General features: G+C 37.1%; 1 long non-coding RNA gene across 1 annotated transcript; it reads right to left on the bottom strand.

Moving 5' to 3' along the window:
• Window positions 1-6,064: 6,064 nt before the first annotated feature.
• On the bottom strand, window positions 6,065-12,006 carry LOC143668875 (uncharacterized). Its single transcript, XR_013168608.1, has 3 exons — window positions 11,801-12,006; window positions 9,421-9,542; window positions 6,065-6,939 (listed from the first exon to the last, which is right to left on the bottom strand). It is a non-coding gene; the product is annotated as an uncharacterized LOC143668875 (long non-coding RNA).
• Window positions 12,007-22,030: the final 10,024 nt, after the last annotated feature.

The following is a 22,030-nucleotide window of genomic DNA, read 5'->3' as shown; positions in this document are numbered from 1 at the left end:
CACCTCACTTGTTTCTCACGCTGGTTTCATTGTCTCAAGCTGCTTTTGCCTGAAGGGCAGATTCTTGGAGGAATTCATGTGAGAGGAATTGACCACCTTGGAGAGGAGTCCCCCCGCCCCCAGTTAGTCTTGCCCAGCTGGAACAAGACCAGGGTCTAAGGGGGTGCCAGATGGTTCCAAATAGCCCTGGGGAGGGGATGGAAGAGGAGCCAGGAAGGATGCCAGGAGCTTCTTTCAGGGCTTCCCAAAGCTGTGCTTTCTCAACTGGATACTTGCACAGCAAATCTCTAACTGTCCTCTGTAGTGCTGAGGACGCATACTGTCTTAAGTCTCTTCCATTGCCTTTGTCCACGGTGGGTTAGGACAGTGGCCAACCCAGAGCTGGGACCCTGGTTATCTGAAGTGACTTATTAAAAGCAGTCATCAGGGGATCAGACTGTGCTCCTCGCCCCCATCTTGAGGAACCAGGTTTCTTTGGTCTACCTTGAGAGTGGGGGATGGGACACACGGAGACAGCAATTCACTTGCAAGATACTGCACAGTGTTCCACTGGACTTGAGTTTCAAAATGGTTGATTGTGAAAGTTCTGGCCAGTTTAATAGTTTTTCTGGTGGAGGAACTTATTCCCGGAGCTTTCTACACTCCCATTTTCCCACAATTTCCCTCTTCATTATTTTTTGTCTTGTTCTTCAACCCACAGTATTTCCTGTAACCTATCAGTTATATGTTCTTGGTTGGATTTCAAAATATGTGATGCGATACACTTCATATTTCCTGAAGTCAGGAACTACATCATGTAGACAATCTAATAAAGTTAAATTTGAGCAAGGGATTAGGATCACAACCTAATCCCTCCATTTTACAATTACATATGTGAACAAAATCTAGCCTGGTGTTACTTTGGCACGATACCAGTGTTCGGACATGTTAATTATAAACCTACTTTTTAACACCACGGGTAACTGTTCTAGTTTGCAAGCTGCTAGAATGCAATATACCAGAAACAGAATGGCTTTTAAAAAGGAGACTTTATTAAGTTGCAACTTTACAGTTCTAAGGTGGTGAGAATGTCCAGATTAAGGCAAGGCTATGAAAATGTCCAAATTAAGTCACCAACAAAAGGTTACCTTCACTCAAGAAAGGCTAATGAAGTTCAGGGTTTCTCACTCAGCTGGAAGGGCACATGGCAAAGTCTGCTAGCTTTGTGGGCTCTCTCTTTCCAAAATGGTTCCCTCTTAAAGGGCTTCAGTTAGCAACCCCACCTTGAATGGGTGGAGACACACCTCCATGCAAATCATCTAATCAAAATTTACCACTCACAATTGAGTGGGTTACATCTCCATGGAAAATCCAAAAGCTCCCACCCAGTACTATTGGATGAGGATTAAAGGGCATGGCTTTTCTGGGGTATACAACAGATTCAAACCGGAACAGTAATCTTGCCTGTACCAATCCTTTCACTAGGGACCTCAGAATGCTGACTTTTTAAGATTACAATTTCCTCAACTTTGCCTTTTTTTAACCTTGATATTTGTGAGGAGAATAGGCCAGTTACATTTTATATATATGGCTTTATCTGATGCCTCAGGATAATTAATTTTAAGTTTTTCACAGGTATTTAGTTTGCTAGTTGCCAGAATGCAATATACTGGAAATGGAATGGCTTTTAAAAAGGAGAATTTAGTAAATTGTTAGCTTACAGTTCTAAGGCCAAGAAAATGTCCCAATTAAAGCAAGTCTTCAGAAATGTCCAATCTAAGGCATCCAGGGAAAAATACCTTGGTTCAAGAAGGCCGATGAAGTTGGGGGGTTCTCTCTCAAGTGAGAAGGCACATGATGAATACAGTAAGGGCTTCTTTCTCAGCTGAAAGGGCACATGGGGAACACGGCATTATCTGCTAGCTTTCTCTCTTGGCTTCTGGTTTCATGAAGCTCCCCGAGAGGTGTTTTCCTTCTTCATCTCCAAAGGTCGCTGGCTGGTAGACTCTCTGCTTCGTGGTGCTGCAGCATTCTCTGCTCTCTCCTAATTGCCCATTCTCCAAAATGTTTCCTCTTTTATAGGACTCCATAAACTAATCAAGACCCACCCAAATGGGTGGAGACATGTCATCACCTAATCCAGTTTAACAACCACTCCATCTCCAGAGTGATGATCTGATTACAGTTTCAAACATACAGTATTGAATAGGGATTATTCTGCCTTTATGAAATGGGATTTAGATTAAACATGGCTTTTCTAGGGGACATACATCCTTTCAAACCAGCACAGGCATGAATATCACTGAAGTAGTTTTGTGTCCTACTTAGTACAGCCTATTTTGAGGCACATGATGGTTTGTCTTAATATTGGTGATACTGATTTTGATCACTTGTATGGATGGTGACTACTAGGTTTCTCTATTGTAATGTTACTATTTTTCCATTTTTAATTGGTCCAAAATTTGTTGGGAGGCACTTTGAGACTACGTAAATATCCTGTTTCTCATCAAATCTTCACCCATGCATTCACTGGATTTTCTAACTTCATCATTCCTTCCATAATTATTAGCTGGAATTCTGCTGTGAGGAAGAGCTTTCTATTCCCATTCCCCAGTTTTCATTTATTTATATTAATATGGATTTTAATTTTATTTAATGGGTTATAATCCATTACTATCATTTTTCATTTTTATGGTCAAATTGTCCCAGCTGGGAGCAGCTTCGAGCTAGCTCAGTTACACTTTTGCTATACCCTTATCATTTTTTAAGCATGTCCTTTATTTATGGTACAAGAATATTTTCCATTCCTTTTCTCAAAGGGGCCCCAGTTTCCGGTAGTAAAGAATGATATTTAGAAACCACTTTCGGGGGCACCAGATGCATTCATTGCCATTGAGCAATCATTGCTTCTGTGAACTCTTAGTGGACAGAGGTAGGAAATTCATACACACATACACATATTTATACATATAAATATACATATACTTTTCTGTGATTAAAACTGTGACTGCAGTAAGTGTGTAGATCAATTTGTGGAGAACTTTTTCTTAATATAGCATAGTTCTTCATTTATTTGGGTCTTTAACTTTTCTTAAAACTGTTTTGTAATTTTAAGTTTAGAAGTAGAGCATCTATTTTATTAAATTTATTCCTAAGTATTTTTATTTTTTTATGCTATCTTAAATTGAATTTCTGGAAATTTCATTTCTAATTATTTGCAATGGTACATAAAAATACAATTGAGTGTGTATATTATTAAGTCTATCCCTAAAATTATCACATTTCTAAGTATTGTTTTTATTTCAACTTCCAGTTATTCAATGCCTATATAGAAAAACAGGTGATTTTTAAAGATTTATTTTGTGTTCTTTGATCTGGTTAAATTTATTCACATTTCTAGGAGCTGCTCTGTGGATGCCTTATGACTTTCTATGTAGACAATTGTGTCATTTGCAAAATCAGAACCCATCATTTTTTTATCTTTCTAGGCTTATTTTGTACACTTCTTTTCTTAGACATGGAGTCAATAATTTCTCAAAGAATCCTGGTTCCTTTAGATGGAATGGTATTAGAAAACAAAATATGGTTGTATTGGTGCAATGCTGCTTCTAGGCCCCTTTATTGGACAGAGCTAAAGAATACGTATTTTCAAAACTCAATTTACACTGGCATTTCAAATCAAATGTAATATTTAGGATTTTCCTTAATTTCTTTGATTTTCCCTTATTCTGAAAATCTTAATTTCTAACACCAAAATAATTTCCTAATTTTTGAACCGTCAATGAAAAGAAACTAGTTTCAGAGTAGCAAAGATAAACTATTTTAAAATTAAAACTGTGAATTTTTAAAATATTTGAATACTTAAATTTAAATATTTAAATTTTAAAATATTTTTCTGTGTGTTTTGTTCTTAACAAGCATCCTTCTAAGTGTGTATAGCCAAAGTTCTTGAGTCTAAATGACTCTTTTGTTCAATTTAAATCAAATAAACCTATTCTATAGGCTTTTTTTGCATGGGCAGGCCTGGAAATTGAACCCGACTCTCTGGCATGGCAGGCGAGAACTCTGCCTGCTGAGCCACCATGGCCCACCCTCTAGAGTAATGAATATTTTTGCTTATTTATATTACCATTTTGATAAACATATTGATTGTTTTGTTTTAGGTTGTATTCAATCTTAGGTATTTTTGGAATTTAAAGTATTTTTAAAAATAGATCATGCATTTTTTATTTCCAAATTTCAAAACTATATAGAAAGGTTTTCACACAGAAGCCTTTATTCTACTTCTGAACCCTTCCTGCATCTTGCTTATTCCAGCAAAAAATATTCCCTGTGAGAAACTACACCTTATTCCACCCACCCAAAACACATATTCCCTATGAATGAAACTACTTTTTAAACTTCTTTTAAATGTGTGTTTTTTTCTTTTTGCACAGGCAGACACCGGGAATTGAACCCGAGTCTCCGGCATGGCAGGCGAGAATTCTGCCACTGAGCCACCGTCACACTGCCCTGAAGTTCTTTTTAATATTGTTTTTTTTGAAAATACTAGCAAATTCATTCTTTGTTTTTCTTCCACAAAAGGTATAAGCATATCGCATGATACATACTTTCCTTTCTTTGTTTTTATCATTCAAAAATATATCCTGGAATCCTGTCCATTTCATTTCACAATAATCATCATTAGGAAGAAAAAGTTGGCCAGTGTTTTAAGGTCTTAATATTTCTTCATAGTAGCAATAGCTTGAAGTCACGGGTAATAGCTGATGTGGTATAAATAAAGAAATGTCCAGCAATATCAGGGGAAAATAATGGATGACTCCTCTCTGAAAGGGTAGAACTTTACTGTAAATCCAAGTTTAATTAATAACTAGCCTCACTCTTGAAAAATGGAAAAAATGCAACTCTCAGATATCTCACTGCATTGGAAAGAAAAATATATCTCAACTGCTGATTGTCTGTATTTTGACCAGGGAGCAAATCGTGGATTTTGATAATGCTTTATTTTAGACTACGTGTTAGCTTCCTATGTTCTAATTAATAAAACTTGATCCTCTTTAATGTGTTAAAAAGATAGCTAATTTAATATATAGGTGCTCTGCTATGCAGCAATTATGCATTGAAATGTCACAGAACCCCCACGAGGCATTCTCATTCCCTCAACTCTTAATAGTATTGGCAGTTTACATTTCTCTCTGGGATTGTCCCTGGTGAAGGGTCTCACCTAATGTCACACCCCCACCCAATGCCTGCTCAGTGCAGGGTGCAAAGGCCCTCACCCCAATTCCAGACAACCCTGGAACTCCCTTTATGATTGGTGGAGACCCTTATTGTGACTGCATCATATCACACCTCTCCCCTGCCCAATCCTATTCTTATGCTCCCCACTGACAGCCCTCTCCAATAAATGTCACTTTCTCAGCTTCTGGTTCCCAAGGAACCTAACCTGTAACATCCTAAGAGGTACTTTCCAGTGTGCTCACAATTTTACAGGTGGACAAAATCAGTATGCACATAGGCAAAAAGGTGATTTGCCCCAAACCATCACATCAGCTTGTAAGTAGTAGAGCCTGGATTCATACTCAAGTTTTTCTCTGACTTGAGCCTGTGATGTTCTCAGCCACTTTGCAACAGTATTTGACCCATCTAATCTAAGCAATCATTCCCTATCCCCCCTCACCCCTACCCTACCCCACCCTTGTCTGTGAACACTGCAACTTCCTCTCAATAGATCTCGTTGCATTTGTTCTTTTCACCCTCTCCAATCTGCAAACAGAATGATCTTTCAAACCTCAAGAGAGCACTCCTACATGCAAAGGCTTTCAATAGCTTCTTTTTGGACTCAAGACGGAGTTAATAAATATTTTACACAGCACACAAAGCTCTCCATTATTTGTCTCTGCATCCTTCTCCAGCCTGGTTTCTTCCTCCCCTCCTACTTATTCTTAATTTAGCTATAATCATAATGGCCTCTCTCTGCCTTTATCTGAAGAACTCACTCTACGACCTTCAGCTGGGTAGCTACTTCTTCGTCTTCATGACTCACCTTGAAAGACAGAGAATCCTTTCCTGAGGCCCCAGTCAGGTTAGCTCCAGCTACATGTAGGCTCTCACAGTACCTTTACGTTCCAGTCCATAATGCTCACTATGTTCGTAATTATTGGGGCTTTTAATATTTCGTTTACTTTTTATGGAAGTACAATTTACACAGAGAAAAACGCATTTGATGAAATGTTACAAAGTGAACACACCTGTGTAACCACAGGCCAGCTTAAAAGAGTATCAGAATCCCAGAAGCCTCCACGGTCCTCTCCCATTTACTGTCTCTCCCCTGCTGTAACTACAATCCTGCTTTCTAACACTACTGTGCTGCCTTCGTAATATGTCAGTTTGGTCTTGCTGAACTGTATTTACCAGACTTCCCTTTCCTGTAAGATTTCAGTTAGGGTGAGGCATGAAAGAGATTTTTATGGGACATTGAGGACACAGAAGTGAAGCAGTAGCCATTTGGTACCTCATATGCGGTGTTAATCTGCTGGTTTGTCTCCTTACTTTGAGGCAACAGTCGGCCCTGCAACTCATTCAACTTCCCCTGTACTCTTCTTCAAGTGTCTCAGACTCCTGGGTTAGGTGTGTGTGTTCAATTCAGTGATGAAGAGTCTTGGATTCTGCAGGACCTCTATACCTCCAAGATCAGAGGTAACAAATTCTTACATGGGTTTCATTCCATCTTCCTGGGCTCCACCTATTGCTCCCAACTTGTCCTTGTGCTCTCCTCGTTTCATTCGTTTTCCCTAATCCACTTCCTGCTCTGTAGACCTCAAGCTCCAGCATCAGCCTTCAGCGTATTAAACAAGCTCCCACAAATCATCCTCTGTCCCATTCTTCTCCACTGTTAATTGCAACATAATGCACAATGTGGGGCTAGTCCTGAGTTCCTCTGTGTCTCAGCCCCCTCACCTGCAAAATAAGAATAGAATGGTACTGTATACACTGTGACTGAGATGACTTAGTCCCCAGCAGAGAATAAACCTTTAATACATGTTAGCTATTATTATCATTATTGATATGCACTGGCTTTGTCATTTTCTGCTAAAATTTCAGACCATGAAATCTAGAATGAGACATGAAGTTTGACGGCAAAGATACATTTCAAATATTTTGTGGATATATATTGTCATTGTTTAATCAATAAATTCAAAGTTGTTAGGTTGATTTTTTATTTCAGTAAGCATAAAAAAAGAAAACAAAACAAGACAAAACCAAGCTCCCACAACTGGGTAAGTTCATGTCCCTATAAGAAATCCCTTGATATGTTCATAAGTTCTGCTTCTCTGATTGAAATTGTTAATTATTAAAGTTTATATTTCTGTCTAGTCTGTAAGTTCCATGCTGTCAGGGGCCATTCTCTCCTGTTTAAATTATATCCCCAGCACCTAGCAGAGGTGATGAATTAGTAAATATTTGTATACATGTAACGTATGAAATAAGTGACTTATACAGGGAAACCCTGTTGCCTTGGAAAGTCTATGAAACCTCTAAGGAAAGGAAGGATCATTATCAAGAGTGACTGCCTAGAAGGTTCAGCTTCAGGAGGCCTTTAATTTGCTTAATGTGAATGAAACTAGACTAGCTTCTGGACATCAAGGATCTGGAGAGGAAAGAAACCTCAGGTCTCCCAACAGAGATGTGTTCCTGCATAAATTGCCTACCAGGCTTGTAGAAGAGGGGCAATCCCTTGCTCACTTCAGCAGTTCATCCTTGGCAGGCTTTACTTTAACAAGTGGGAGGTCATTGGATGGGGACATAGGCTGCTCTCCTTGAAGAGGCCTCCATAACTGCTTCTCCAGGAACTACAAGGATTCTATTACCTTTAGCACTATACTGAGGATCACTCTGCCAAATGCTCAGAGGGCCGAGTAGCCCAGACAAGTGCCAGTGAAGGCCTTCAATCCCCTGGGAGAAGTCAAAATCATGTCTCAGAGGCCCTGCCAATAGTATATCCTCTTCCTTCTCCTTCAGTCATAACCCATATCCGCATTCAGGGTTAGATAATGTTTTGGTTTGCTAGAGCTGAGGGAACACAATATACCAGTAATGGATTGGCTTTTATAAAGGGATTTATTAGGTTATAAATTTATAGTTCTAACACCATAAAAATGTCTGAAGTTAAGGCAGGATGATACCAGGACTCAAGAAAGGCCACTGGCATCTGGGACACCTCTGTCAGCTGGGAAGGCACATGGCGGGTATCTGTTAGTTCTTGCTTCCAGTTCTGCTGCTTTCAGCTTCTGATTCCAGTGGCTTTCTCTCTGTGTCCTGCACAGGACAAAAATTGAATTTCATCTCTTAGCTTCTCTTGCCTCTCTCCAGGTTCTGTTTCTTTCAGTTTCTGTGGATCCTTGCTTAGTATCTCCCAGGACATTGGTCTCCAAGCTTCTGTTTTCTCCAAAATGCATGTCTCTTAAAGGACTCCAGTAAGTGCATTAAGACCCACCTTGAATGGGCAAGGTCACATCTCCATGGAAACGACCTAATCAAAGGGCTCCACCCAACAATGGGTCTGTTCCCACACAATTGGATTAAAAGAACATGGCTTTTCTGGAGCACCTACGAGATTCAGACTAGTACAATAATTCTCTTTTCTTTTTTTCTCTCTCTCTGTCTCTTGTCTGTTTCTCTTTCTCTCTAAGTACCCCCTCCCCCCCACATTCACATACTAGTACCAAGAGTGAGCAATTACATTTTCTTTTCCATTGGGATTGTCTTTAGAAATGAAGATTAAGCAGATGTTTTTCTCAGTGAAAATTAAAATCACCTTCTGAGACTCTTTTTGGATATATATCCTTTAATACTTACAATAAAAAATTGTAGGAAATAAGATGATAACTTTTAAAAATTCTCAACTATACCCCTACAAATACTATCCTTTGATTGATTTCAGAAAATTTTAGTATTGTTCCTTTGTTAGCACATGAATACTTTTCAGTACTACCCCCACTTCCATCTTCTTCTTTAATTAAAAATATTCCTATATTTAGCAGACTAGAACCCATCTACTACTCTATAAATCTCTCTTTGAGTTCTCTCTCTAAGCTACTGTAAATGGATAGTAAATTACCCACATGCCCAAAGCATACCTCTGTCACACTCCTTATCACACCACCTAGGTATTGATCCTTTAGCTCTAATCCCCCACTTGACCTTAAAGACAGAGGGTATGGCGTATTCATTTTGGTATTTTCATAGTACTTTGCTTGGTACATTTCCCCCTAAATAACAAAAAAGTAAATAAGCTCTAATTTGCATAATCATCTTCAGTAATATCAAGATTCCCTCAGTCTATGTCACCTTGGAAGAATGTGCAAAAACATAAACCCACTATTTCCTGGAAGTTGTCCATAAAGAAGCGGCAGCTCAATATTTTCTGCTCCCTCTTACCTTCTGGTCTCAGTGTTCTGACCATGTTCATTAATTTTTCCTTTTATTCTGGGATGCTGGAAATACAGGGAGTATCCTTGCCACGTGAGCTATGTGCTGATGCTTTTACCTGTTGATGTCACCTACAGGGCAGAAAATGTCATTTTTACCAGTGTCATTATTTTGGCATGATGAGGTGGCTTCTGTAGTCAACCCTTTGTGGTTTCTGAGAATCACAGATTCACAACAGCCACAGGGATTAAGCTTGTTGATTCATATTACCCCAAAAGATATGTTCAAGTCCTAATCTCAGCCCTGTGAATGTGGCTTTATTTGTATATAGGATCCTTGCAGATACAATCAAGTTAAGGTGAGATCACACTTGAATTAGGGCTGGCCCAAAACCAATATGACAAATGTCCTTATAAGAAGAGGGAAATTCTTCAGACACAAATCCAAGTCATGGATCCCTGTGTTTCTCACTAAAGTCATCACCATGATAGTTTTAGGATTTTTTGCCAAGTCTGCTTTACTTGAAAGTGGAGGGTTGTTATAGTGTAGAGATTGATTAGTAGGTTTAGGCAGAGAGACAATAAAACCATGAATAAAATTTAGGATACTATTTTCAGATAGGGAGAAACAGTACCTAAATATGATGCTCTAGCACAAGGGAACTCACAGAAAAATGATCAGTTGAGAAAACTTACACTGGACAAGAAAAGAGAAATTATTAGAACCTCACTGATTACAATAGTCAGAACACACCCTGTGTAGGGCTGAGGATTCCTCTTTCCCAGCCATGTAGATCATTTGTATTTTTTGTGTCTTGCTTACATCTTCCCTATATATATCAGTAAAACAAATACACATTTTAAGATCCTTGTTGTAGCGCTAACCTCTACAAGATTTTATGAAGAAAGATAAAATGAGGTGAAGGTACGAAAATTAAGAATTGAAGTCTTTTTTTATTTTCTTTTTACTGTAACTGATCCCAATCTCTAACAGGAAAAATGCAGCCACATTGGCTTTTGGCTAAAGGCAGAAGAGGCAAGGAGATGATTAAGCCTCTAAGGGTCAGAATATTTAGTATCTAACTTTCAAATGAGCTGTACATTTCATGACTCACTAGACTAACAAAGATCCCCTTTACAAATAAAACCTTAAATATAGTAAAATTATTTTCAATAGCGATGCCTACCCCAACATAATATTTTCATTATATGATGTTAAAGACAACTGAAAATGTTCAGCACTTTGCCAAATATTTTGAAAAATCTGAGAAATACTTTTTTTACATTTTCATTCAAATGTTTTTGATAACAGAGAAGACTACAAAACAGGTTTATAGAATAAAATAAGACATTCAAAACTTGTTTTTCCTATTAAAATTTGATATCCTTAGACTGAAATGCTCTATTACTCTCTGAGGACTTATCGACAGCTAAATTTGGTACCTAAATGATAATTAACAGTTTGCCAAACACCTTTACACCGGTGTCTCACTGAACTTCCATGAAAAACAAGGAAATTTGTTAAAAATTTTATCACCAACAATCCCATTTTTGATAATGCAATTGTCTAAGAGGAAAGGATAGATATAAAAGATAAGTAGAAGAAATATTTACATCAGTAAGTGCAGGAGAATATGGCCAAGTCAATGGGTAACTGAGACAAAGAGTAAGACTTTATTGAGGGAGAAAGAGGAAAAACTGAGAGCAAGAGGGAAAAAAGTTGTTTGTATTATCTTAGTAGTAAGAATAGGGAAGACGAAAACACGGTAGAAATATGAGCAAGTTGCACTGCACGTACATGACTTCTGGTTGTCCTCATGATAAGATCCACATTTTTACTAATAACCTTAAAATGAGGGGGACAAACAGAAAATGAAAGAAATATTGTGGATTCTAATAAGTCTTGCTTGCTCCAAATTAAGAAATGAGATGAGGAGAATCTGAGAGGGATTTTGCAGCATATTATCGAATGGGATCTGACATAACTGGCATGCTTGGGAAAAGGAAAGAACAGGACAGGATAGGACAGGGGTAGAGAGGAAAGGAAAGGACAGGAGAGGAAAGAAGAGGAGAGGAGAGAAGAGGAGAGGGAGGGACGGGAGAGGAGGAGAGGGAAGAGGGAGGGAAATGGAGGGGATGGAAGGAAGGGGAAGGAAGAAGAAGGGGAAGGAAAAAGAAAAGGGGTAAGAAAAAGGGAAGGGGTGGGAAAAGGGAAAGGAAAGGAAAAATCCTGGTTTATGTACAATTGGTCCTCCCAAGCCTGTAAGGGAGGGCTCAAGCAAACCACTGGGAAAAACAAACAAAAACAAAAACCTTACATATTAAAAGCTTGACTTGAACCTGTATGCTAAAGAGTTATTCTGGATATTACTGATTTTTGCTTTTCCTACCAACTTTGCAAGGAGTTATTGTTAAATAATGAATCATCTTGTTATATATCCACATTGTATCACCAGCCCAGGATCACTTCTTGGAAGAAAATTCACATATCAGGAATCTTAGACGAGGTGAAGAACATTCTCTCCTGGAGGTTATGTTAGAATTCAGAGCAATCTGCATCTACTATTTCTTCTCTTGCTCTGTGTGGCCTTAACATCACCTTGAGGACTGTAAAGTGAGGGCAGAATATAGAATCAAAAAGTGTTTGTGACTTCATGGGTGACTGTCTGACTGAATGAATAAATGCAGTTAAGTAACTGGCTCAAATTCACCAAGTTAGATAATAGTAATCAGGATTCAAACTCGGGTCCTTTGCCTGTAACTCCTACCTAGGTCCACTGAATTATAGTATCTCTAATGCATCACCAGATTATGCCAGTCTAATTTATTATAATAAGGAAAAAGTATGAAGTGCAAATAATCTAAAAATCACATATAACAGAAAATCCAGCTAACACTAATTCACATAATAAAACTATAGAGGTGGGATGGTTTCAGGATTGGTTGATTCAACTGCTCAGTCATGTCTATAGGGATCCAAGTTCTCTCCATCTTTCTGCTGAGGTAGGCTGAGCATGTTGGCTTCTACTCCCATGACCACATATTGGCTGCAGGAGCTCCAGGCATCACTCAATATCCAAAGGCAGGTGAAGGGAGAAGGGCTTGTCCTTGACTTCTGTCTCTCTTTAAAAGCAAGAAAACCTTTCCAGGAAGCAGTGAGGCTTTTGTTCATGGGCTCAAATTGCATCACATGCCTCTACCTAAATAAATAAATCAGTGACAATGACTACTGGAATTGGCCTGCCTAGACTAATCAAGATTCAGCCCCAAGATGAGGAAATGTCAGTTTCTCCAGAAACACGTATCTCCCCACAGTTGAACAAATTGGGCAAGCTACAACATCTGCCACTTCAATTTTCCAACTTTTACTCCCTGCCAGAATAGATGATAAGCTTTAAATTTCTCTGCCTTATTTCCCCATCACTTCCTACTAGATAGGCCATGAATAAATAAAAGAGAAGTAAGCCAAGAGGCAGCAAAACTCATTTGTTTCACAGACCACATCCAGGGCATTAGAGCTTAACCTATAATATTTGGTTTAGCACTTTGCAGCAGTGTTCTATCAGTGATGTCGAATTTTCTCTAAGAGCAAGCATAATGTTACTTCAAGAAGAAAAAAAAAGGTGCTTTTCCATTTTTTTATTATTTTATGGTATTTGATAAGCCAAAAAGTACTGACGGAGGAATTCTCAAGAAAGTGAAAAATTTCTCAAGAAAGTGCTGGTGATCTAGTGTCTGGTGTGGGAAACAGACCTACTTTTCACTCCCTAATCTAGTTATATCTGTTTATGTATATGTGTGTCTATCTATGACTCTATTACAAATTTAAAATGACAATAAAATATTTTCTCATTGATTCAAAAATGTGTTTCCCATTCTTATTTATAGCTGTTTCTAATTCTGAAAGTGTAAGAAAGATTTCTGTCCAGTGTTTTTCCCATTTCAAATGGCTCCACAATTTAGACAATCGCAAGTTGGAACATATGATTAATGAAGCTGTGAACTGGAGATGTGACAGTTACTGGTTCACAAAGAGATGCCTTGTGTGTATGTTACGACATGTGCAAGGGACTGCACAAATTGATAGTTTGTTAAACTAACTGAATGTCTCTGTGAATGAAACTTTTGGTTAGGCTAGGGCATAACCATGTGTTTATACCAATCTAGGACAGCTGAAAGCAAAGCCTTCATTCACTATTGATAGAACCAGCATTCATAGCTTTCACTGGGGCTGAATGAAGAAAAACAACTACAGACAGAGGGTACGTGCCCTTATCATTATGCCTGGCTTGCCTTTTTCCCTCCATGGAGAATCCAATCCTCCTGACAAGGTTCAGTTACTCAAGGTAGCCTCCAATTATACATTTCCAATCCAGTTTACCTGTTGTCCATGATCCTTAGTTTTTGTTTTCCAAATTTCCTCACCATTATCAATAGTGCTGGTCCTCTGTCACATCTCTTTTTTTTGTCAAGGATGGAATAATAGTGTTCTCAGATTTAGGATGTCCAAAAGTGGGCTCCTGAGTTGAGGTCCCAATCCTGTACCTCTTAAAATCTTCTCTTTTGCCATTGAAAAAAAAAATTCTTTTGACATCATCTTTGACTCTTCTCTTTACTTCACAACTAACATCAAATTCAACAAAAAAATCTTATTGACTTTATCTGCTAATCTTGGTTCAAGCCACTATTCAATAATCTTTTATCTGGATTATTGCAATTACTCTTATCTGATCTTGCCTATCCAGCCAAGTATGACCCTTTTCAAAGGTTTAAATCTGACTCGTTCATTAATCTGCTAAAAATCCTCAAAGGATTTCCCTTCTTATGGTAAAAATTCAAGTCCTATCAATGGCTTTTAAGGCCCTACATGATTTGAACCCATCACCTCTGAAATACCATCTCCTACCAAATTTCCACCAGTCTCTTCATCTAAGAATGCTCTTGATCTGACCTCACTGTCTTTGCAGCTGCTCTTCCAACTGCCTGGAAAGTTCTTCCCTTAGACTTGGACAGATCCTACCCCTTCAACTCCTTCAGGACTCTATTCAAATGCCATTTCTTCCCCAGGCTTTGATGACCACTCTAATAAAATCACAATCTGTACACTCAAATTCCTATCCCCTTTCTTATTTTTCTCTATGCATCTGATCATAATCTGATATGCTTCATATTTTATGGTTGTATTTGTTTAATATCTGCTTCTTCAGTCAATTATAAGTTACAAGAGGACAGAGAACTTCTCTGTTAGTCAGAGAATTCTCATGGCCTTGATAAATGCCAGGCACACAGAAAAAAACTCAAAATCTTGTGTCAAATGAATTAGTGAATCCTACTGTAGCAATACCAGCAGATATTTTATTTAAATGATTCATGTGTAGAAAACTAGGAAAGTCTGTTTATAGGAGTTTGAAGTAGAAGTTACGCTTGTAAAAGTATAGGGTTAGAAAGAGGAAAATGCCCACCCTGCTGCTTGTAATTTATCAACTTTGAATGACTCAGTTAATTTCATAATTATAATCTTTAGACCATCAAATACCTGATCCAGCATGTCATATTAGCTCATATTATGCCTTAGCTAACAAAAGCAATGTAATTTTATGAGCTTATTTTTGATTGGTTGATGGGAAGCTAGAATCAGGATTTTTAAAGTTGAGTATTTATAGACCACCTGTTCCAGCCATCCCCTTGTAAATTGAAGTTGAGGTCTGAAATCTATTACAGTTTATACAGCTTGTCCAAAGTCAAAAGTTCCTGACTACCAGTTTCAGTTCAAATTTACTAAACTGCTTTCTTGAAAACTTGGCTGGACCCTTCAAACCCCTTAGATGTCACAGCCTGCTTTGACTCTTTGGTACTCTTCGTTTTTTTTGGAACTTTCCTTCTCTCCCTTCTTGTTTTCCTGCCTTCTTGCCTCCTTCCTTCCTTATCTCCCTCAGTCTCTTCCTTCCTTGCTTCTTTTAATAAGTGCAAGTTCAAAAGTTAGTAATATCCACACTAGTCTTTACACATCAAAGGAAGACATTAATTTGGTTGGTTAAAAGTTAATGTGTAAATGTGCTTTATAGACTTTTTTCTTTTTAAGTGTGTCTACATTTATCATTAACCTTATTGTGAGGAAGGAAGAGGTTAAAATGTAGGAGGTGATCCAGAAATTCAGAATACATGAAGGATTTGGGAATGGCACAATTAGATGTCTTAAGAAAAGATTCTCTATTTTAAGAAAAATTTAATAAGGAGCAATGGGTTATCAATAATGTAATCAAGGCAGGGCTAGAAATAGAGTTGTCTAAAAGACTGATCATAAATTTATCTTCCCATTGAGGATATTGACTGTTTTCATTGTGAAAGTCTTATAACGTATATGAGACAATCTTGTGATAATTGTAAAAAAAAGCAAACAGAAAACAACTGCAACTGAAGGTAATGTGTAAAGAAGCAGCAGATGCCATGTTGTCGCTCAGACAGGGTAAGTCATTCTCGGCAACATTTAGGAGATGCTGAAGTGATGAATATTTGTTGCTGGTTGTGGCAGATAAACAAAAGCTTTTACATAATGGCAGGAGGCACTTTATATTTTAGAGATCTGGTCGGGTAGAAATTCAGGTGCAAGGTGTAGATTATTTTGCATTAAAACAAGAAATCAACACTTTTTAATTGGATTTATAGCTAGAGTTTTATCCTTTTTTAAATAACAGCTTTATTGTGATGTAATCTACAAACTACGCAATAATTTACCCATTAAAATATATAATTCAATGCTTTTTCATTTAATCACAGATATATGCAACCATCACTGCTGTCAATTTTAGAATCTTTCCATTACCTCAAAAGAAACCCCATACCCTGAGATATAAACTACACTCATTCCTCCTGCCCTAAACAACCCCTAATCTACTTTCTGTCTCTACAGTTTTGCTTATTCTGAACATTTCATATTAAATTAAATCATATAATACGTGATCTGTCGTGACTAGAATCTGCCACTTATCATAATGTTTTTCAGATTCAATGATGTTGCAGCATATACAAGTCCTTCATTTGTTTTAGTGACTTCAGTATTTCGTTGCATGGCTATTCTACATTATGTTTATACATTAAATGTACATCCACTGATTGACACTTGGGTCATTTTCACCTTTTGGTTGTTATGAATAATGCTGCTATGAACATTGGTGTACAAGGTTTTGTGTGGACGTAAGTTTTCATTTCTCTTGAGTATAAACCTAGTAGTAGAATTGCTGGGTCATAGGGTAAACATTTGAGGGACTGCCAGACTTTTTTCCAAAATGTCTGCACCATTTTCTATTCCCACAAAGAGTATATGATGGTTACAATTTCTCCACATCCTCACCAACACTTATCTGATTTTTTATTCTAGCCATCCTAGTGGATGTGAATTGATATCTTATTGTGATTTTGATGTGTATTTCCCTGATAACTAAATGACGTTGAGCGTCTTTTTCCAGGTATTTTTATTGGTTGTATATCTCCTTAAAAGAAATGTCTCTTCAGATCCTTTGAACATTTTTAAATTGAATATTTGTTGTATTATTGCATTCTCCATAATAGCTCTTTATATAAGCTAGAAACAAGTCTCGTATCTGATATTTGATTTGCATATATTTTCTCCCATTTTAAGAGCTGTTGTTTCACTTTTTTGAAAGTGTCTTTTGAAAAATAGAGTTTTTAATTCTGATGAAGATTTTAATCTATTTTTTTACTTTGTTGTTTGTGTTTTGGTGTCATATCTAAGAGTCCATTGTCAAATCCAAAGTCATGCAGATTTAGCCCTATGCTTCCTTTGAAAAAGCCCTATGCTTCCTTTTATACTTTGAAAAGTACAAAACTTTTAGCTTGTACAGTGAAGTCTTTGACCCATTTTGGGATATTTTTTATATGGTGTGAAACAAGGCCCAATTTTATTCCTTTACTTGTATCTATCTAGTTGTCAGAGCACCGTTTGTTGAAAATTCTATTTTTTCCTTATTTGTTGAAAAGACTATTTTTCCCCATTGAATGGTCTTGGTGCCTTTGTCAAAAATCAGTTGACTCTAGACACATGGAATCATTTCTGGACTGTCAATTCTATTTCATTGATCTTTATGTCAGTGTTTATGCCAGTAAGACACTATATTGATTATTGTTGCTTTGTATTGAGTTTTGAAATCAGTAACTGAGATTTAACTTTTTTTATTTTGTCAAGATTTTTTTTTGGCTATTCTGGGTCCTTGCAATTCCATATGACTTTTAGAATCAGTTCATAAATTTCTGTAAACAAGTTAGTTTTGATTTTGATAGGAATTTCTTTGAATCTGTAAATCAGTTTGGGAGTATTGCCTTCTTAACAATGTTAAGTTTTCTAACCCGTGAAAGTGGGATTTTTCCTATTTATTTTGATCTTCTTTAATATCAATATTTTGTAGTTTTCAGAGTGTATGTTTTGCTTTTCTTTGTTAAATTTATTCCTAAATAATTTTATATTTTTGATGCTGTTAAATATCAAATTGTTTTCTTAATTTCATTTCAGATTGTCATTGTTAGTGTACAAAAATACAAATGATTTTTCTTATTCATCTTGTGTCCTGCAATCTTGCTAAACCCTTTGAGTGTTTTTAGTGGATTACACACACACACACACACCACACATGCACACACATCTGGATCTCCTTTTTTTTTCTTGCCTAATTTCCCTAGCTAGAACCTCCATTACAATGTTGAATATAAGTGGCAAGAGAATTTAGCCTTGTGTCTTGTCCCTGATCTTTAGGGTAAAGTATCCAGTCTATAAATAAGATATATGAACTGGGGGTTTTCATAAATATCTTTTATCAGATTCAGGAAGAATATCGTTGCTTTACTCTATTAGTTTGTTAAGCTGCCAGAATGCATTATAGCAGAAATGGAACTGCTTTTAAAAGGGGAATTTATTACAAAGTGTACAGTTCCAAGGCAGTGAAAGTGTCCTAATTAAGGCACCAACAAGAAACTACTTTCACTCAAGAAAGGCTGATGCCATCTGGAACAACTATGTCAGCTGGAAAGGCACATGGTTTTTGTCTTCTGGTCCTTGTTCCTGTTCAATTGCTTCCATCTTCTGATGCCAATGTTTCCTTTCTAAGTGCCTGTGGGCATTCACTTAGCTCTTCCAGGACACAGCTCTGGGTTCTAGCTTGCTTAGCATGTCACAGGAAGCACGTGGCTGAGCTCTTCCTGTGTCTAGGCATCTTCTCTCTCTGTCAGCAGCCAAGTATCACCAAACATCTATGCCTCTGTCAGCTCTGAAACAACTGTTCTTCAAGTGTCTGTATCTGAGTCAGCTCTGAGTTCTCTCCAAAATGTTTCCTCTTAAAGGATTTCAATAAATTAATCAAGAGCCACCTTGAATGGGTGGAGTCACAACTCCATCAATCAAAAGGCCACACCCACAATTGGACACACCACATCTTCCTGGAGATAATATAAGCAAAAGGCCATGCCTGCAGGTGGGATCGCCACATCTTGTAGAGATAATTTCATCAAAATAATTTCCACTCTACAATATTAAATCAGGATTAAAAGAAATGACTGCCCCCACAAGATTGGGTCAGGATTAAAATATGGCTTTTCTGGGGTACATAATAGTTTCAAACCGCACAGTTACTTAGATATCTCTATAAATTATTTAGTTTTGATGAATGTCATTAGATTTATTAATTTATTTAAATAATTTGTATTAATAATATGTTATTTATTTAAGAAAGTTACAAAAAAGGCAGAGAATATGAGTAGACCCCATCTACCCAACACTCTAAGATGATGTGTTGATATTGTCATCTTTTATTCAGAGACTTATTTTGTAAAACAGAAGGGGTTGATAGTCTCTTGTCCCATTTCTTTCTCTCTCTTTCTCATTTTGGGGAGGCAACTTATCATAAATTCCATTTGTCTACCCCCAGACTGTGTTCTTGTAATGTAATCATTTACAAAATATAGCATTACTTTTGTCTCAATAATAGGTGCAACTTTCAATCTTTAAACAACTTGCTCCCTTTATACATTGTTTTCAGAATCTATTCTTGATATGTATTGATCTAGTTCATTCATATAATATTGCTTTCTAATATCCCTAGCATTCCTTAATTTTTTTTACACTATCATAACTTATTTATGATCACATTTAGGTTATTTCCAGGTTTTTTTTCAGTTGTGTATTTCTTTTGTTTTGTAATATTATTAAACAATGGTAGAATTAATATTCTTAAGCACAGTTGTCTCCTGGTACACATGTACAAGAGTTTCTCTAGGATATTTATGAAAAAAAATCAATATGTTGTTAACTAGGCATATTTTTACCTTAGCAGGAAGTACCTAATGGTTCAAAATGCTTTTTTTCCTGGTCTTTTCTATAAGCAGAAAATCCTTGTCATATTCCTACAATACTTATTATGATAAAGCATTTTAATCTTTACCAATTCAGGGATGTGAAATGGCATGAGGCTGTTTAATTTTTTTCTTTTAAATCTAGATTCCAGGAAAGATAGAAGAAACTGTTAGAAATTTTATTGGAGATATCTGTGTGTATGTGTGTGTCTGTATACATATCTTTCATTACAGATTATCATTTATGTTAATTGTAGAAAATTGATGTATGTATGATATTGAGTCTATCCATTCATGACTATTCATATGTGACCCAGCTTTCCATGTAGCAATACTTTTAATGCCTTTGGTAATATTTTAGAATTCTCTTCATACATTTGGATTTCCAAAGTAGATATGTTTGGTTTTCATTATTTCTAGGAATTTAAAAAGCTTTGTTGTTCTTATTGCTATTTTTGTTATTATTATTTGTTATACTATTTTTTCTATCATATTCTCCAATTGTTCATCATAAGTACATTGGAAACCCATTGATTTTTGTTCATCATAACAAATCAAATTTTGCTCTTTTAAAAAGCAACTTTACTGAGATCTTACTTAAATGTACATTCTCTATGCCAACAATCATATAATATGCAAATAATGACTTTTGGTTCCATTAATCATAGACTTAGATGCCTCCTTTTTCAATGGCTAGAATCACCATTACAATGTTGATGTGATTTTTGTTTGTTTGGACTTAAGTGGGAGTATCTCTAGCATTTCAGTATTAAATATGATATTTTCTGTTGGTATTTTGGAAAGTTCCTATACTCAGGTTACTGATGGTCTCTTCTATTTCTAGAATGCTAAGATTTTTTTCAGTAATGATTCAGCATTAAATATCGTCTATGATTATTAGAAGGTATTGAGGTAGTTCATAAGTTTAACCTCAGCATTTTTGCTGTATAACTTTTTGAATTTATGTATATTATTTTCTGAATTTATGTGTATTACATCATGAATTTATGTATTCTCAAAAATATGTAAAAAGCATGCTCTCTAAAGGTAGTGAAACAAAATTTCTGCTGCGTCTGCCTTAGTCATGTCCAGGCATGCCCAGGTATGTCCAGGACTGCCTGCAATTCAGACAAAATAAATCAGTTAAGGACCAGAGTTTACTGCCTGTTCTCATACACAAGTTCTGTTTCTGTGCTTTTTTACTCCCGCCCCACAAGTTCTGTTTCTGTATTTTTCCAGAGTTTACAGCCTGTTCCCATAGTAACTCCTACCCTGCTTGCTAGCCTATATAATCTGGAGACAAAGGATATTTGGGGCTCAGACTTTGGACAGGAGTTGTCTGATCTTTTATTGCCACAGCAATAAAAGTTTTGTCCACTTCTCAGAGGTTCTGGTGCTTTCTTGTGTGGTGTTTGGAGTTTTCCCTACTTTTTTTCTGGGAAGCTCTGCACTCCAAGGAAGAGACACCCTTGTGTCCCCTCCATTTCTCTGGGGAGGCCCAAGCCATGGACTGATCTCAATCATCTCTGGGTTCCCCCTGGAATCTGTTTTTTCTGATTTGGAATCATCTGACTGGAATGGGGCACTGTCTTCTGTGGACTTGGGAGGGACCTCAGCAACCCTGAGAACTGAACTGGAGCTCTGCCCATCAGACTAGTAAGAATGGCAGTTTGCCTTCAATCAGGTATAGGAATTGATAGATCCTGCCTTTCAGGCAGAAGAGGAGGCTGATCACCTCCTAAACCAGGCCAAGTACCCTTCAGAGAAGCCAAAGGAGAAACCCCCAGTAGTTAGGTATGTTCCGGTTTTGGGAGGGAACATAACTTGTCATGTTGTCGAGTGTCTGCTGTGTGAAAGTGCATGAACAAGCCATGGCTCTGTCCAGAAGTTTGAGTGCTGTGTCATCTATGAAGCGCAGTGTGTGTCCCGATCTGCAGGGCTGTGGGTTCTCATATGGCTTGCATGATGGTGCTCTTGATCAAAATGGGGGTTAATACCAACCTGCCTCATGCCAAGAGAACCCTAAATTCTCCATTGCAGGAAGCAGTCAGATATGGACAAAGCAACTTTCATCTTATTTATTTGTTTAATTGTTGTCTGAAGCAATTGTCATCTTGTTTATTTTTTAATTGTTCTCTGGTGCCCCAAGAGGATCACTATGGGTGGTACTGAAAGCAAAACCCCTTTAGCTTGCCTCATTAAGAATTTTAAGAAAGGATTTACTGGAGACTATGGAGTGAAGCTTAAGCCTCAAGAATAGT

Source organism: Tamandua tetradactyla, chromosome 25, assembly GCF_023851605.1.
Source record: "Tamandua tetradactyla isolate mTamTet1 chromosome 25, mTamTet1.pri, whole genome shotgun sequence".
NCBI classification, from domain to species: Eukaryota; Metazoa; Chordata; class Mammalia; order Pilosa; family Myrmecophagidae; genus Tamandua; species Tamandua tetradactyla.
Note: the sequence above shows the minus strand (reverse complement) of the source record. Positions and strands in the feature narration are given on the sequence as shown.